The 18,227-nt window shown below is 36.6% G+C and overlaps 1 long non-coding RNA gene across 1 annotated transcript in view; it reads right to left on the reverse strand.

Moving 5' to 3' along the window:
* Positions 1–293: 293 nt before the first annotated feature.
* The window catches only part of LOC110352675 (uncharacterized), a 29,378-nt gene continuing 11,444 nt past the window's right edge, over positions 294–18,227 (reverse strand). Inside the window, exons 2-4 of the long non-coding RNA XR_005265147.2 lie at positions 6,675–6,748; positions 4,603–4,681; positions 294–3,802 (exon numbers count right to left, since the gene is read on the reverse strand). This is a non-coding gene — a long non-coding RNA (uncharacterized lncRNA). The remainder of the gene's footprint in view (positions 3,803–4,602; positions 4,682–6,674; positions 6,749–18,227) is intronic.

The following is an 18,227-nucleotide window of genomic DNA, read 5'->3' on the forward strand; positions in this document are numbered from 1 at the left end:
GGAGAGACAGAAGGTCCATATTCCTCTGGGAAGTCATTCTATTATCAATACTTAGCCCAGACCTATCTAAAACTGATTTATAGGGAATGACACAGTATCTGAAAGTCTGATTCTGCCACCTTGTGAAGAGACATGTCTTAGGCTCTGCCTGACCCTCACTGGCTGATGTTTTTGACCCACCTACCAGATGACAACACTGCAGATTTTTTCCACTTCTCATTTATTTTGTGGAATTGCTTTCCTAGCCCATTGTTTACTTCATACCAGTGCTAACCGCAGATGAAGTAGTGCTAATGAACAAAGGAAGGTATCTTCTTCATTTATTTTCCAGTAAGTACAGAAGGACTATGAAGACTACAGCACAAGAACAGGAAAGCAGTCAATATGTTTGAGGCTCTCCAGGGTACAGAACCTGGATTCACTTGAAAACTTTGAATGAAATAAAGTTTGAAGCAGTGTTGATATAGACAAGGATGCAAAATACAGGCTTTACAACAGCAATTATTTTTGAGGATAACAATCTGTTCACATAAAACACCATCTATATTTAAAATAAGAAGTCACAGGAGATCAGGGGAATTACAAAGCAATGAGACTTGCTGTGGTTTCAGAGAAAGTAATTAAGAGCCTAATTAAGGACAAAAACAAAAGTAAAGCTTGATGGAGGAAAAAAGCATCAAAGTTTCTACTAGGGGGAGGCACTTTTCCTTCTCTGATATATTTCTTTGAGGCAATGAGCACTCAGACAAGATTCTGTGGGCCAAACTGAGAGGAACTTGCAAGAAGTCAAATAATCCGTAGCAGGGATAACATCTATCTCACAGTAGTATAAGGTAGAGGCTTTTGTTGACAGCTTTAAACTTGGGAGTCTACATCCAAAGACAAGTTGGAAAGTGGTGCATATGGAGAAAGCTGAAATGGCTGAAATGGCACATTCCTGCTGCATGCGCTTCCATACCAATGTGTACAGCTCAGGCAAGAAACAAGACACAGAGCCTAATTTTTCTTTGTAGTGGACTACAGCAACACAAGATGCAACAGCCAAAAGCTGCAGCTTGGATGGCTCAAAATGAACTAGTAAAGCACATTTCACTGGGTAGTGCAGCATTCTTTCCCTAGAGAAGTTGTGGAGCCTCCATTTCTAACAGCTTTGCAGACTTGTCTAAAAAAGCTATCATTGAACCTGCTGACAGTAGTCCTCCATTGAGCTGGAAACTGGACTAGAGGACTTCCAAGCAGTACTTCGGGGATCTTGCGACGCATTTAATGCGCTTTAGCTGCTAATTTGAATTTAGTCTATCGGGCAGGACCGCAGCCCATCTGAAGAAAAACAGCCAGAAACTCTATAATGTGAATGTCAGCTCCTCAGCATCATTTCACTCTGCAAATCTGTTCCTACTGTGTTGCACTACTTACTAAAATAGACATATCCAAAGAAGACAGTTTTAATACCTGTAGGAACTTAGAGGCTACTGATACAAACCCAGTATGATTTTCAAGAATTTCAATATCCACCTGTATTTCTTCTAATGTGAAGCTGCATGCTTCTGAAAATCCCCTTTGGCATCTATCTGAATCTTCAGGAACCTTTTAAAATTTAGCCCTAAATTCTCTAAGCTCCTTTGGAAAATCCCAGCATTTATCCTTTTAGGATTGAAAAGAATGAACTGCACAACTTTAAGTTAAGAAAAAGTAATAACCCGTGCGCACAGTATCAGCAAATTAACTACAAATGTGTACTTAACATTCTTCAAGAGAAAAGCCTTGCAAGAGATAAGATGCATCAGAAAGCTTATAAATCAAGATAACAACTATTTTCCATATAATTCTTCCAACCTGATAGCAAAGGCCTCATTTTAAATTATGTAACAGTTTTGATCAGGCCACTGTGGTTTTATTCATTGTTCGCTTCACTGATTAACATAAGAAACATAATTATCCCTCAAATTTATAAAGTTTACATTTCATCACCTTTTTAATATTATTAAATTAATCATGCAGGAAGCCCAAATGCAAAGTTTAGAATGGATCATATTAAATGAATATGATCTGGGGCGGGGGGGGAATGCAAAAACAAAAACCATTTTATGGCAAGCTAGCATGTATGTATCATGTAAAGCTGTTGCCAGTTGTGAATGATTTCTTATTTCTACCAAACAAAAGAAAGGAAAATTTTAAAATGATTTTCATAAATCTGTGAGGAAAAATACAATGATAGTAAGTTGTACAGCGTCTTTCATCAGGGATCTCCAATGATTTTCCCAAACACTGAACTGCATTGGCCTTGCAACTCCTCTGTGAAGCACTAGTGAAACAAAACTGGGTAAACTAAGGCAGCAAAAATTATATTCTTTCTCATGGTAGAGCCTGAAGAAGAAAATAAATTTCTGGCTTTTATTTCAAAAGTGTATTTTGCCAGCTCATGTATAAAAACCAAATCCCTAATTCATTTATTTATTTTTTTAGCTTGGCCCAAAGCCTAGCAACAATCCTTTGGGAGAAAACACACTGATTTTACATGACTTTAGATCATCCACTCTCAGACATTTTTAGGTCAGGAAGGACAAAGACAGATTTGTGTAGCACACTACCTAATAAACTAGCAGCTGAATCAAAGAGCTGATGCATATAAGGAGCAAGAAGCATTTGTAATTAGATTGGCAGGGTATAAAAAAGCAGGTTCCCCCTCCATCCTATGCTATAGATAACCTTCTTCTTGTGATGTTCACCGCCCAGACTTCTATTATACTATTAGCAATCTTTTAGCATCAGAAATAATACTGGTGACACTTGTCGTCTAATCCTTTCATTACAAGTTAGAGTAGGATCAGCAAAAGAGAATTAAGGAAGAAGTTGTACTTCTCTCAAGTTATCTCCTTAGCAATGGCTGATTTAATCCTAACCTTCACTTTATCAGCTCATAACTTTGTCCTCTGCAACAAGAAACTACTTATAGAGCATGATACATTATTCTCTATTAATATTTTCATCTTTTGACACATTGCACATCTACACCATAATGAGACAATTAGAAACACCGTGGTAAATCTGCTGCTGCAGCTGAAACACGCTGAATATGTTGAGTCCTGTATTGAACAGCTAGCTTGAGACTTCTGCTCCTTGGCTTGTTTCTCCATTGTGCAAGTCAGCCACTTGGGTAGGTGAAGCAGCCATTATTACAATAGGTCAGAAGAGTACAGAAACCGCAAATGAATGGAAGATCTGGAAGCACGTGGGAAGTGATACGTAGAAGAGCTATTTGCTTAGTTCAGTGGCACTTAAATTAAATATTTCTTACATGACTCCTCTTTCATGGGAAGTGTACTGTTTTAATCTCATTGGCCTGGCAGTCCTACGCATATTTAACTCTTTATACCAGCCTGTATGCAAGCTCTCCGCAGCACTCCATCTGTGTGATATTCTTCAAAACAGCCCCAGCTTCTCTTCTTCATGCTGCATCCTCACAATCCCCAGAACTGGCATCATCTCAGCAGAATGATACTGAAGATGACAGCCCTTTGACATGGGACCATACATACCATAGTTGCTATGTATGGTCCCAACTGAATGAGAAGAAAGAGGAGAGTGATCCTATTGCTCAGGTCAGCTGGAGGCCATTTGTCCTGGATGCTGACATGGCTAAGAGCTCTGACATACAACTATATGCCAATGCCAACTGACTGGTAATTTCAGAGGTGTTTAACCTCTCCGCACCCGGCAGTCTGTGGCTGTAGTACATGCAGGAACTGTGGCAGTTGTCTCTCGGTTGCTCTTCACCTCCGTTTCAACAGGGTCTGCCCACCTGGGAGTCATTACACAAAGAAGTAGAAACAATAAAAAAAAAAAAAAAAAGGGTCAAATCATTCAAGCCAATAGAGAAGAAAACAACATATTCTAGGGAACAAAAGCCAGCTGAGAAAAAAAAATCTTTGTTCTTTTTTCATGCTCTTTTCACTTCCATCCATTTTCTACTATTACCATACATTACTTTTTTCTGATCAGTTTGGAACTGAGAAGCAGTAGTTGTTTTCCTGAACTTATTTTCCTTTCACTGTCAGTTGCTTCCTTTGTTTCTTCTTTCTCACTTTTTGCCCATCTTTTTTTCTCCACACATTAATTCAGTCCTTCTTCATTTTAGTTATTCATTTGATTCTTCAACATCTCTTCTCAATATTGTGTTCCCTTTTTCACCTTCACTGAGCTCTCTACCTGTTGTTAGGCACACATTAAAATCTCTCATATGTTGGGCTGTGAAAACTTAGTACATAAATGGATGCATGTCAGTATAAAACCACAGCTGTGTAGATGCATATGTGATCAGCTGGATCCTTCTGTTTAATTTCCATCCAAGGCAAATGAGATGCTTTGATTTAATTTCATATTTTGTCCAAAGAAGCAAGATTACTATAAATAAATGAGCAATCAAGAATGGTACAAAAATATACCTGACATGCTGATGCTCTCCTTGATACTTGAAGATAAAATGTATCATAAATGCCCAAAAATAAATGTTAAGTGATCATATTTCTATGGTCATTTTTCTCAGTCAGCTATATGAAAGCTAAATATGCTTATTCCCTGACACTAGTACGGATTACTTACCTAATGGTCTATTTATGATGGGTAAATCTCAGTAACGATTACTTTGTATCACTAAGAAGCTATGACACTGGTCCTGGTCCTTTAGGAAGGCAAGGAAAAAATAAATAAATAAAACTTCTAGAACCATAATGTAGATTCTCCACCAACAGGCAGCAAGTCATTAATTGCACTTGTCAGAATTTCGAAAAGAAAATTTAAATAAAAGCTTTAGTACTATCAAGATGCTGAGCAATTCACAAAATGAAATAGTGACTAGCCTCACAAACAGCATGCTGGACGACCTACACATATTTCATAAAATAGTTGAAAGGTCCTGTATGCTGCACAAAATATCTGCATAGGATGCCAAGAAATCATCAAGATGCTGCACAATTAATCTGGTTAGGATTGTTTATTTGGATGGGTTCTAAGAACATTACAATGTCTTTTTCTAGGTCCAGACTAATTAGAAATATTTAGTTGATATTGTTATTAAACTCAGAGTGATTCTGACAGACATAGCTTCATAAAACAGCTAAAATTCTAGCAGAAGAACAGAAAAACCAGACACAGAAGGGCTGGAGTTATAGCTGGATGTTACAATTAATCTTCAAGTTCCCCTCCCCTGCCACTGGGTTCCCTTTCCCATGTTCCTTTGTTTTCTTTGCTGGACCATGGGTCTGTACAGCTATGTTCGATCAGGGAAATATCTTTAAATACACGTATTTGGGGATCCTTGTTAGCTGGGTCAGTTCCTTAGCATGGGTTTACTGTGCAGTTGCCTACTCAGAAGTACCAACACAGTGATGGAAGCTGTGTGGGGATTCCCTGACTGTCATGTCATCTTAGAAGAGAGGCAATATGCATTTACATCCCAACTTTTAGAAGGGAAATGCTAGTTATTAGGTTGCCAACCAGAGGTAAACTCCTCCAACTGTGTTTTTGAAACAGATGTACCTTTTCTTGAGTCTATTATGACTGTCACGTGTTAGGCTTTCCTTAAGCATGGTTGCTGGACACAATTCCATGGAATTTCAATCAGGGACATCCATCTAATCACTGAGCCCTGTGAGGGGTTAGGTGAGAAATGAGTGCCAAGACTGGCAGCTTGGCAAAGGACTATTCCTCCAGGAATCCTCCACTGCTGGAACCTGAGTTCTGCAGACAGCATCAATACCTAAGAGGTTAGACTACAGATTTCCCAAGGCTTTAAACTCAGACATCTCTCCCACGTCTCATTTTGAGAATGATTCTTTTTTTTCCCCACAACAAGAGGATTTTCTTTTAACTTAAAACAAAGAAAAAATATCTTCTTAAAGTAGATATCATAAACTAGAATGCAGACTGTTCTTTTACAGCGCACTCCATGCAGCAAGTAAAGGTACACAGCAGGAAGCAATGAAGAGGCAGCAAGAACAGAAGAGAATATGAGGTAAACTGAAAGATGAAGGAAAAGAGGGGGAGAGAGAGGGAGAGAAGGACAAAGAAGAAAATGGCACCTGTCATCCTAATTATGCTTTGAATTTTTAGTCACTGACACTTTGCTTCAGAGGCCTTTCTCTGCTTTGTTGTTCTGCTTCTACTGCCTGTTCTCTAATACACCTGTTCCTCTCTCCCCCATCAATTCAAAACAGGGAAAATACTAGAAGAACTTCCATGTTCAAGATCAGCAGAGACTCAATTTCAGAAAAAAAAAAAAAAAATCTTTAGAAAATTTTAAAAAAATAAAAAACAAAAGGTTCAATTCAGAAACTTATTCAAGGAGTTTGAGATTCATGTTTCATCTGCAGTAAAATTATCTGACATAAAATGTGCTCTGTACTCCTAAAGGCAAATTTATATATTCTTCATTACTGAGACAGAATGTAATAACACCATGTTTTACCATTAAAACTACTGTTTATAGGACAATGTATTAATTTTCCTCCACCAATGAAAATCCGGAATATAGAGCCTAACGGACAAAACCAGCAAACGTGGCAATTTTGGTAAACACCGTTGTGTGTCTAACCATTTTAATTACACAGTTTCTTCTCCAATTGAGGAAATCCAATCTCACCCCATCTACAGTGCATGACTGGTCAACTACTTACATTGTTTTATTTCCTGTTTCCTGAGTGATTCAATGAATAGCAGGTATTTTTCTTCATGTATAAATACTCTTGTTCTAGCACAAATATAAGAAATTTCCAGGTGATTATGCAATCAAAATCCATTAGTGTTAACTTATATCAACAGCTATGAAAGAGTGATAGGTACATGGTCAAACCAAACAGCTGATTGCAGTCCATCCACTTAGAATTCATGAACACACTGATGGAGGTATTTCAGCACTCCTGACAAGATGTATGTCAGACAGGATCAGATAATCCAGCAAACAAACATGATATGTACCTTGCACTATTGAAGTTGATGGGTGCATTAGTCTAGATTTTCAAACATAACTCAAAGACACCAATATGGAGACAGGAATCAAAAATACTTTAGGAGTAAGTCTTAACTGGACAGGTTAATCGATCAGGATTCAGTGGTGACTTGTGGAATAAAAATGTTTCTATCTCCTGTTATAAAGAACAATCCCACTTCTATCTCCTGTTTTAACGCACAATCCTACTTCTCAGATAAAGAAAGAATGATATTTTACTAGTCACTTAGGGCAGCAAGTATTTTCATTGGTCTGCAAAAAGTCCAAGACAGAAACTTTTATCATTGTTCATACAGAGACAGTTAATGATAAGACAGCATCCAGTTGCAGGCCTGATGAGAATATTCATCACAAAGCACATCCTTTAAATTTAACAGGCTAAGTATACATGTGCACACACACACACAACCCCCTTCCCCCCCCCAAAAAAAAAAAAAAGTCTTTTTTTTCTCCTGTCAGTACACATGGTTTCTCAGACTAAAAGATGTATTTATTTATTTATCTCTAGAAAATCCCTTGCCTAAGTTACACAACCTGTCTAATATTTCTCTGGTTATTTGTTCTGGTATGGACTACACCTCAGCCTTGTTCCTTGCTGAAAATGTCAATTCAAGCAGCCCCAACAACACCACTACAGCCAGAAAATCTTTACCAGAGCTAAATCCTGCAACCTTATCTAATTGTGTCACCCTGTCAACCCCTTCAGTACCCTCAGGTGAATCTAATCCTGTCCAAGGTTTTGAAATCATTCAGTTTCTCAAAGCAGTCCCTAACCTGTTGTTCCCCTACTCCTTGTAGTCCTCTCCTCCCTGAGCTGTGCTGGTACATGCAGAAAATTTTGCTTGTGAAGACAGGGGCAAAGCCAGCATGGAATGATTCAGCCTTTTCTGTACCATCTGTTTCTCCTACACTCATCAGTGGACCCACATTTTCTTTTAACATCCCACTGATTCTAGCATATTCTCTCATTACCCCTTATGTTCCTCGCTACTTTTATCTACAGCTGGGCCTTGGTCTTTCTGATTTTCCTCCAAATGCTCAAGAAGTTCTGTTTGTGTTGCTTCTTCATTGCCTGGGTCTTTCTGATTTTCCTCCAAATGCTCAAGAAGTTCTGTTTGTGTTGCTTCTTTGTTGCCTGGTTTCTACTTCTTGTGTGTTCTTGTGTTTCAGTTCATCCAGGGGCTCCCTGCCTAGCCAAGCAACCGTTCTGCCAAAAATTTTCATTTTTATGTACAAATGGAAGAAAGTTTGTTTCTGAACTCTCTGTAAGTTTTTTTTAAAGATCAACCATCTTGCTTATGCACTTTTTCTCCTCATGGAAGCTTCCAGAGGGAGTTCTGCTTCAGAAACTGAAATTTGGTCAAAGAAATTGCCTAAACAAACAGAAATCTCATTTTCTGAAGTCCAGAGCCTGACTCTGCTGCTCATCTTTCCAACTTTCCTTCAGATCTTGACGTCAGTCATTGTGAACAGCCAATCATGTACACCATTACACTGCTTGATACTCCTACTTTGCCTTGAAGTTTCCTTATCTGCCCTAAAAATATTAGCAGCCACTTTATTAAGTTGAACACGGGAAAGACAGTTGAGCACAGGAAAATTCACTGGGTCCCTGTGATGAAAAATGATTCTTTCTACAAAAACTAAGAAAAAAAAAAAAAAAAGAAAAAAAAAAGAAAGAAAGAAAAGAAAAAAGCAAAGATGATTAAAAACATTCCAAAACAAAACTGCAAACAATGAGAAATTTCATATATATATTGTATATAGAGTGTACATATATGTGTATATATAGTGTGTGTATATATATGATAAAGGCTTTACGATAAGCCATCTCATTTAACACCTACTGACTGGTTAAAGCCAAGCAGCCTCTTCCTATAGTCCGTCCCCTTAGGATGCAGAAAGAGTGGAAGAAATATCGATTTTCAGATTTGTGCAGAGTACCTCATTTTCATTTCACTCAATATAGAAAAATAGCACACACACACACACACACACACAAAATAAATAAATAAGTCACTATTTTTCTATATTCCCCATGAGGAAATTGAAATATGTCCAGACTGGATGCTACAGTAAGTCTAGTTCAAAGAGGTATGTCTCAGCTTAATAAGGTCCATTTTATTTGCCAGTGAAGAGACACCTGCAGGATGTGAGAGATAGAAATACCATAATTTGCTCTCCAGAAACTGCTAGCATCACTTTTGGTGCATATTAATGCAGCTCAGTACTGTCAATGAGGTGATTATTTGCTCCCTAGAGAGCTCATCTCACAGAGTTTTCATTTTGTGTGGTGCCAGGTATAAGTTCGCTTCTGCGGCTGATTCCCGTAATGCAGTCTCTCAGAGACCCCTCTCCAGCTCTGCTTTTAGCCACTAATTCATAAAGGTACATAAATAACACATGCATAACTCTTATCTTTTTATGGGGTTAAATCAAAAACTTCTGCTTCTTATACCTGCAAAGCCCTTTTACCTCTGTATAGACTTCATATAGGTACACTTACACTTCTCTGGATACCAACAGCTGTAAAGACAAAGTGATACTGACTTCAGCAGAGCCACATTCCCTAAGTGCTGGTGCAGTGGTGTAGGTAAGTTTCTCTGCTTTTGCCTCAATTGGAGCAGTTGAACCTGGCTGAGACGTGCGTACACAGGTTTTGATCACATCAAAAATTTTGTTTTGAATATTGGGCTGAATAGAGCTACTGTATTGATTAGGGACAATGGGGATGTAAATGATGCATTTACATTATTGCTTTAATTCAAAACCTTTAATTGAAAGATTACTTCCTGCACTCCAACTTAAATCACAGAGTCTTGGAGCACACAATCTGGATGTCTTTTGGATGAAGCTCATCTCACATACCCCAAACACCAACGGGCATTCAGTCCACCAAGCCAGGCTGGTGCTAAGATGAAGAAACCCCTCTGAAATTCATGCTGTGAAGACAGCAGGCTCTCAGCACAGATCAGATCACACTAAAATCTCACTTCTGTTGGGATGTATTGCATCCTAATACAAATATAGCTGAACTGCAATGGATTTCACAGCTTCTTGTATTATGAATAAATAATATTACAGCCATTATTTTATTCCTTCATGCTTCTGCAAGACAAAATCTTGCAGTTAATAGTTGGATGCAGCTTACAACAATTTAGCCACTTAAAATTTAATGAAAATACATCTCATTTTTTATATTTGCTTCCTGTTTAAGTCCTTCAAATTATTTTTGAAATTTTAATTTCTACTAGTGCACTCAGGCCCATGTGAAGTTATCTACAACATCTTTAAACCAACTTGTATGTCACCCAAGAATTGGCAGCAGGATTTCCTTTAGTTGACACATACAGGGCAAACACACTGTGACACCTACCGGAACCCAGAACTGTGTCTGGAGTGTATGTAACAGACCAAGAGGATCCAGTGCTGGACTGTCAAAGTAGGAAGGAAACACCTTGCCATACTGGCAGCTGCTTTAAAGGGAACTAGATGGGCATGTGAAGACAGTCACTTGGGATGTGACCAAGGAGATACATTTTGTTTTCTCCATTTGGTAGATTCTTGTGTGACTGGTTGTGATGCTAGAACACTTTCACAGCCCCTCTTTCTTGTATAGCAAGAATAATAAGGGTGGCTGCCTACACAGTAAACATTTCGATACAAGAGCTAGTCTTCCAGATTAAACCTAGGCAAATTACTTTTTATATTCTCAGGACAAAGAACATAGCACAGAAATATTTCTGTCTTAATCTTATTAAAGTGAAACAGCCATTGTGAATATTGCTCCTAGCATAGTTCCAATAAATTTCCTCTGCATGATGACCAAAAAAAAAAAAAAAAAACAACTAGATAAAGCAAGGTTTATAAGTTGAGTTCTCAGCTTGTTATTGATTTTTTTCATCACCCAAATTATTAAAATGAGAAGGAAATGCTGTATCTTAAAAGCACCTTTCTGGAGGCTTCCTTTTCATATCTTATATCAAATATTTTCTTCTTGTTACTGAAAGACTTAATAAGCACCTTCCACTTTGTATTCCACAATGGTAACTTTGTGCTACCAGTTCCTCTTAGAGGCATAAGATGCTGCAGTAGTTATGGAAATTACCTCTGTGTCCCCACTAGTACACATTTTAAAACAGCATTATCACCACAGCTTTGTGGCATATCTGTTACAGACTGTGTTTGTGTATCTTCCTGTAAACAGTTCCTTTTAATCTTCTGAATGCAGAATCTGTAAACTCCCTCAGCAAAAGAAATAGTAAAAAATACCTGGTCACAATGTCACATATACAAATGTATGTATGTCTGCATCCACACATATATAGCCATAAATAAATAATAATAATAATAATAATAAAATCCTTGTATCTCATTCACAGAAGTTAACTCTGCTTGGTCTCAGAGAACAGAATTGATGTTTAGTGTTGCTACAGATAGACTACAGCTAGGTATCTTCTTTATTTATTTTGTTATTTCTCTAGACTCACCCATCAGTGTGTGTCATTTTAAGAGTCATTAGGTATAAGAAATGCCACCTGTTCATAACAGCATTTGAATGAAAGGCAAGCTTGGTTCCAGTACATGCTATATAAATTTAGAACTTGTGCATGTTTGTCGACATCAGTAAGCACAAAAAAGTTACCCAAGAACATTAATCCCAGCTCATAAGCACACTGAAATCAACAACAAAAGGTTTTCTAGCTTTTAGTTGCACAAATCAGATCTCACATAAATCGCTATGAAAAATCCTCCCCACTCCACCCAAAAAATTCCTCTTTAAAACTAACCTCTTAGAATATTTATCCCCCCGTTGTAGCATTTATCATAGAAGGCAACACAGCGATGAGTGATGTGTGTGAAGGAAGAGGAAATGCTGTATTCCTTCCACAGAAAATGAAAACAGAGTTCTTCAAGCATTTTAATCTTTTCTACCTAAAATCCTCAGACACAAATACTGTGCCCATTACCCTAGTCTATGTTAGTCACAGGGAAAATCTCCTTAGATTTTCTATCATGCTCTTTACCACACTGCATTAAGTGACCTGATTAACTTGTGTTCTCTTCTAACAAAAGACAAGCTACATGAGCAATTCATTTAATAGGATTCTCAAAGTACTTCTAATGCATAAATATAAACATGTTGCTATCTATGTATTTCAGGGAGGAAAGGTCACAGAAATATATGGTCCACTTAGAGCAAACATGAATTAATCAGTATAGCATGCACTCTGTGTCATTTGACTGCAGAGAGTCTGCACAGCTCTATTATTGCTGTCCAGCTGCATCCCAGCTGAGAGATGATGGATCTTTTGGTGATCCATGCTTACAGGGAATTCATGCCATAGCTACAGGCTCAGGTTTTTGAACAGATAAGCTGAATTCTGCCATGGAGTTATGTTGTGTCAGGGTGAAGTTACCTAACATCCTTCATCGAGCATCTGTGACCTGCAGCTTCAGGTGATGGGGGGAGGGCCATGCTTAAACTGCAGCACCCAGTGGCATTTCCTAGCTTCTGGGTAGATGCTCTGGTACATGCTCTGGCTACATACAGCACACGTGAGCCCCAACTGCTTGCTCCCTGCTCCTCATCAGTAGAAATCCTATCTATATTTGCCAGAAGAACCCTCCAGTATGCTCCAGCCTGATCCCAGTTTGGACAATGAAGAGAAAGGAGCTCCAAGGTAGACCCTCAAAAAGACCTATCTACATGCAAGCCCAAAGTATCATTTTCCCAACATTCAATGAGAAATCTATGCTGAAAGAGGAGAAGAGTTATTTAAGAAAACAGGTAGATTTAAAGAGCAGTCTAAGATCACTGGCTTCCCAAAGCTTTCTGTTCAAGGTGTCATAGTCCATGTGAGACTAAGTAAAGGCATGGTAATATAGGAAAAAACATCAGTGAAGGGGACACAGAGTCTCCAAGATAATCAAAGACAAGATAGAGCAGAACCAAATGTATGAGAGGCCACAGTTCTCACAAGGTATTGGTATGGAAATTAACTCCTTATAAATTGTACAAACAGAGTCCCACACTCTTCCTAACTAGCAAAAACAGAGACAACTACCTGCAGATGTAGCATACAAATTCTCTGAAATGCAGCTACTCCTCAGAGCTCTGTTGAGACAGTATAATTGGCTCTGATGAAAGACTCTGCCTAAATAATATCCTTGTTATAGAGCTACATAATATATTACAATGGGCTAAAAAATAAAAAATAAATCAAGAGAAAGCAAAGCCATTTTCCTTCCACCAGCAAAGTTCAGGTGTTTCTGTGCAAACAGGCTCATTGTTAAACAGTGTCAGCATATTTGGTTTTGCAAGCTTTTTGACTTTGGCTTCTTCTAGTTATCTCATTAGTGAACAGCTCATATAATCAATAAATTGCCAACTGGGCAGCTAAGAGTTTCTTATCCGCAGCTTTGCATGTTTCAGTGTTCTCAGAAATATTGATGAAACTGCATCCTGTTTTCCTTAAAACAGCATCTCTCTTTTTGGTTCATTTTAGTTTGTGTATCACAGCAATTGGAATGTTCTTGATGCTGTAAATAGTCTTACTGTGCCCAAAGTAGTTTCTCTATATGCTGATAAAGCTAAAATAGATTTATTTTTGTTTGTTTGTTTAGTTTTGCTTTTTTCAAGAGAGATTAATTCTCTCTTTCCCAATGCCCCCACATAAAATCTATGGATTTCCAAAATGTTATTGAAAAAAGTCCAGGATTTGAACTTGTAGTATGTCAGTTATTCCAGTGGAATTATCTGTCTGAATACATCTTCTTATTCTGTGACAATTCTACATAAAAGCAAAGCATCCCTCTTCAAATAGTGTGGGGTAGATAAGTGGGCACTCTACTGTACAAGAACACATGCTTAGTTCACTCCTTAGCTTACCCAGCACTAATTTGTCCACATCCATACTTCCAGCAAGTCTAATGTTTTATTTTTATATACAACAAAAATGAAACAAATTCTATGGCATGTTTCTTAACACCTTTCTGTGCTCTTTTCCACATGGCTCTACGAAGTTTTACAGCAGCCATGGTGTGGTTTTATTCAGCTTATTACAAACTGCTTTTCCATTGACCACATACCATGAAGAACTGAGATGCTAAAAGATTCTCATCCAGAGTATTGCAAGCTAGAGTAGTAGTAGGGCTTCAGAAAGTCTCACATAAATTTATTCCCCTTTGTTGACAAGAGAATTGTTTATAATGGATACCAGGGTGGTCTAGCACTATCCATTCTTGAATATGCTTCTCAAGGTACACTGAAACTAATAACAAAAATAAGGAGCAAAAGTAAAATTCAGTTTACTTTTTAGTGAAAGAGAAAAAAAAAAAAAAAAAAAAAAAAAAAACACTAAAAATACCTTCTGCCTAAAACGTTTTTGATAACAAGTCTGACTACACTTGAAATATGCAGACTAACACTTTGAGCTCTTTAAATGCAATCTTTCCAATCAAACCAACTCATTTCCCCATACAGGAGGTAACAGTGCATCTGGCTAAAATTCCTTACTATCAGGAATGCCTACATGAGTATTTAAAAGCAATTTGGCTCTCTAATGGTGCAAGTGTAATATTCAGTGCTTCTTAACATCTTGCCTCATAACAATTCTGCTTTCCCAGATGCAGATGCCAACATATCTACTAATATAGAGGCACAAGAATCAAAGTACTCGATCACATCAAGGTCCGTCAGGTCTTAATGATCTCTAAGCACACCCAACAAAATTGTTTCAGAGGAGAGTACAAAAATGTTACAGACTGGAAATTATCTACAGTCTGCAGTGAGTTTAATCCTAGTCTCACATAATTAGAGCTAAATTTAAGCTCTGAAATGTGAAACAAAACATAATTTACAAAGTTCTTAAAATTGACTGTAATGACCCTGGATATCCTGATTATCATTATAAACATGCAATCCCATTGTAGTATTGGTAAATTCATGGTCTCATCACTTTCTATTGCAGTACAGTTCTGCCATTTAATTATGTTGTGTGTGCAAAAAAAAACATTATCAGTTCTCAATTTACTGTCTTTTACTGCACATGCTCCTTCACTGCTTTCTGTATAGCATGTAGATGACTGTCCGAGTCCTTGTGGAACTGGTTATCCTAGTGCTGCTGAAGTTTTATGTAAAGATATTTATTGCGTAATTATGTTAGGAAGCCTAGTGTCTTGGATAGACATCTATATTATTCTAAATATAAGTAAATAAAATGAATGCTTTCATTAATGGTCTTTTTGTTTTTGGATTATGAAACAGAAGGAAAAAAAAAAAAAAAAACTCTTAATCTTTCTACAGTACTCCGAATTTTGCATATTTTATGTCCCCACTTAGTCATCTTTCCAAAGAAAACCCACAGCCTCTCAATTTTCTTACAAGAGCTATTCCAGATTCTCTATAAATGCTATTGTCCTTCTCTGAACCCCCCTATAGTTCTTTAATATCCCTCTGAGATGGGGTGATCAACCCTGCACACAGTATTATACAAGAACCCCTATTACTGACTCACAGAAGCATTATAATAATCTCTGTTATTATTCTTCATCCTATTTCATATGCATCCCAATATCTTGCTAACTTTCGTGACTGTAGCTGTGCACTGAACTGCCTATAATTATTTCACTCCTTTTCTTCAAGCAATAATCTTAGCTTAGAATGCTGTAAAGTGTACAAGTAGCTTTACTTTTTAACTTTAGCATGCAATACTTTGTATTTATTAACAGTGAATTTCATTATTTTTTAGTTATTTACGCAACATTTATAAGTCTCTGAAATTGGTCAAGTAACAGGTCTCTTTTCTGGTCCAGGAAATTTCTTTCCTTTGGGAGAGATTAAAGTGACTATTGGATCAACTAGATATAGTTGACAGGCCAGCATATTATGACTAGATGATAGAACAGTCAAAGTGGTCAAGGGATGGGTCTAGATAATAACTTCTCAGTTCTCAATTAAAAAAATAAAATAATAAAATAAAATAAAATAAAATAAAATAAAATAAAATAAAATAAAATAAAATAAAATAAAATAAAATAAAATAAAATAAAATAGTACTTGCCAAGAAATGCAGTTAGATACATAAATCCTTTTCTAGTTGTAAACCACTGGCATTTGAATATATGCAAACAGAAACACTATACATGCTACTAAGAATGATATATGCCATGTATTGAGCAAACAAGAGATGCTCTACTAGCATTCAAAACTTGGTAACGTGGTGTTAGCACAGCATATTATTAATGCATTGATATGTATGACCTTGTATTGTGGATAGGTCTTGTTAAAGGTGAATCAGAACAGTAATAAATTTGTGTCCAGCACCTAATTATTTTCTTTTTCTTTTCTTTTCCTTCTTTTCCTAAAGGGGAGTATTGCTGTTAGTCACCCCCATTCTTTTCTTATTTGAATTCTCATCATTCTGGGATACATATAAGCATGATTCATCTTCTAAATGTAATCAGTTGCTTTAGATAGAGAAAACATTTCTGACTAAATTGTCAGTACTTCATATCCTAGTAATGCATAATCATGATTTTCATAACCATTTGCATAAAATTCAAGCTTTAGTATAGACAACTAACTTAAATTTATCGTAACATCTTAAATTTGTATAAAAAGAAGTTTATGGAAAAATGTATTTTGGAGAGCATGTAGTTTAATATTAATCTTAACATAAGAACTCCATTCTAAATAAGTCTGACTATGCCTCGAAACACTGTGAATACAAAAAATTAGATGACCACACTAATAACCAAATTTTCTCATTTGCCCTGCACATTCTGATCAAAGAGATTTTTGTTTTTTTTCACATACTTGCCCATATTAATGGATTCTTCCTTCTCACTTTATTTCCAGTGTAAACCCAGAGGTATTACTGACTAGGAAAGAGCAACAGTATGAATATCACAAATTACCATGTCACACCTCTGGATATGTCTTCAGTTCATTATACAGATCTCACTTTCCTTTTCAGTCTGTCTCCCTGTGATGACCATTGCTTAGCCTAAGCATTTTTATTGATTAAAATAGAATGCTTTATATATGCATTTATTTATTTATTCATTTATTTTAATTGGGGAATATTAATTTCAAAATTTCATTTTAGGGTAAAGCTAAACATCTCTTTTTTCTTATTTTGGGATGGGGCATGAAAGTTGTTTGTTTTGTTGAATCATGTTGTTTGTTTTTATTTTCTGAAGCTATTTATCAAATACATTAAGATAATAAATCAATTTGCTTTGTGGTTTTAAAAAACATTCTCCTGAAATGTTTTGGCTTGGTCTAATTATGGCATCATTTAGTTTTTTCTGGAACTATAGTGCTCAAACTAATTGCATTTACCTTCAAACATAACTTTCCTTCTTTTTGTTTCCATCATTCCTTCCTCTAATTTTATGACTTGTTTTTAACGAATGCATGTGAAAATAGCTTTAAGCAGTTGGGAATACTCAATTCAAAAGTCTATTTTTGGTTACACATCATTCTCAGAAGTTTCAGTATAGTAAGAAACCATGCCACATAATCCTTCCCCCACTAAAACTAATCAATGTTTAACCATGACCTTCAATCAGACCAGAACTGCATCCATGATTTCTGCACAATGCTAAAATGCAGAAACAAAAATAACTTGAACAAAATCCATTCAGGCACTCATGGAAAAGAGGGAAAAATCCATGTATTCCAATTATAAAATATTCTTGCAGCACCTACTTGAAAAGCTCTAACACAAAACAAGTCATAGCAGTGACCTAAAAATCTCACCAAAAAAAAAAAAAAAAAAAAAAAAAAAAAAAGCTCTAAATATAAACAATGTCTCTGGTGAAATTTATTTGATTGCACTCATTTTTTATACTCTTTCTAAATCTTCCATATAACATATTTCATATACAATTCTTGTGCTAGTAAATACCTGTAGAATACCAGAGAACAAGGTATTCATGCAAATACAGACGATATAGACTTTTTCTAGCTGCAAATACGTTATACTATTTTCCCTATGAAAGGCTTTATTAAAATACCTTTCATTATTAAAAATAAAAATGCAAGAACAAAGTACAAACAATCCATGCTAAATGTATTAAACGTTGCAATCTGAACAAACCTGTGGCTCACACCCCATGACAGACATACATACACTACACGACATCTTGCCTCCATTACCCAATGACTAGCAATAGAGTTATAACAGGGATGATTCAGGTCCAATGAATTATC

Source organism: Anas platyrhynchos, chromosome 4, assembly GCF_047663525.1.
Source record: "Anas platyrhynchos isolate ZD024472 breed Pekin duck chromosome 4, IASCAAS_PekinDuck_T2T, whole genome shotgun sequence".
In the NCBI taxonomy this organism is placed as follows: domain Eukaryota; kingdom Metazoa; phylum Chordata; class Aves; order Anseriformes; family Anatidae; genus Anas; species Anas platyrhynchos.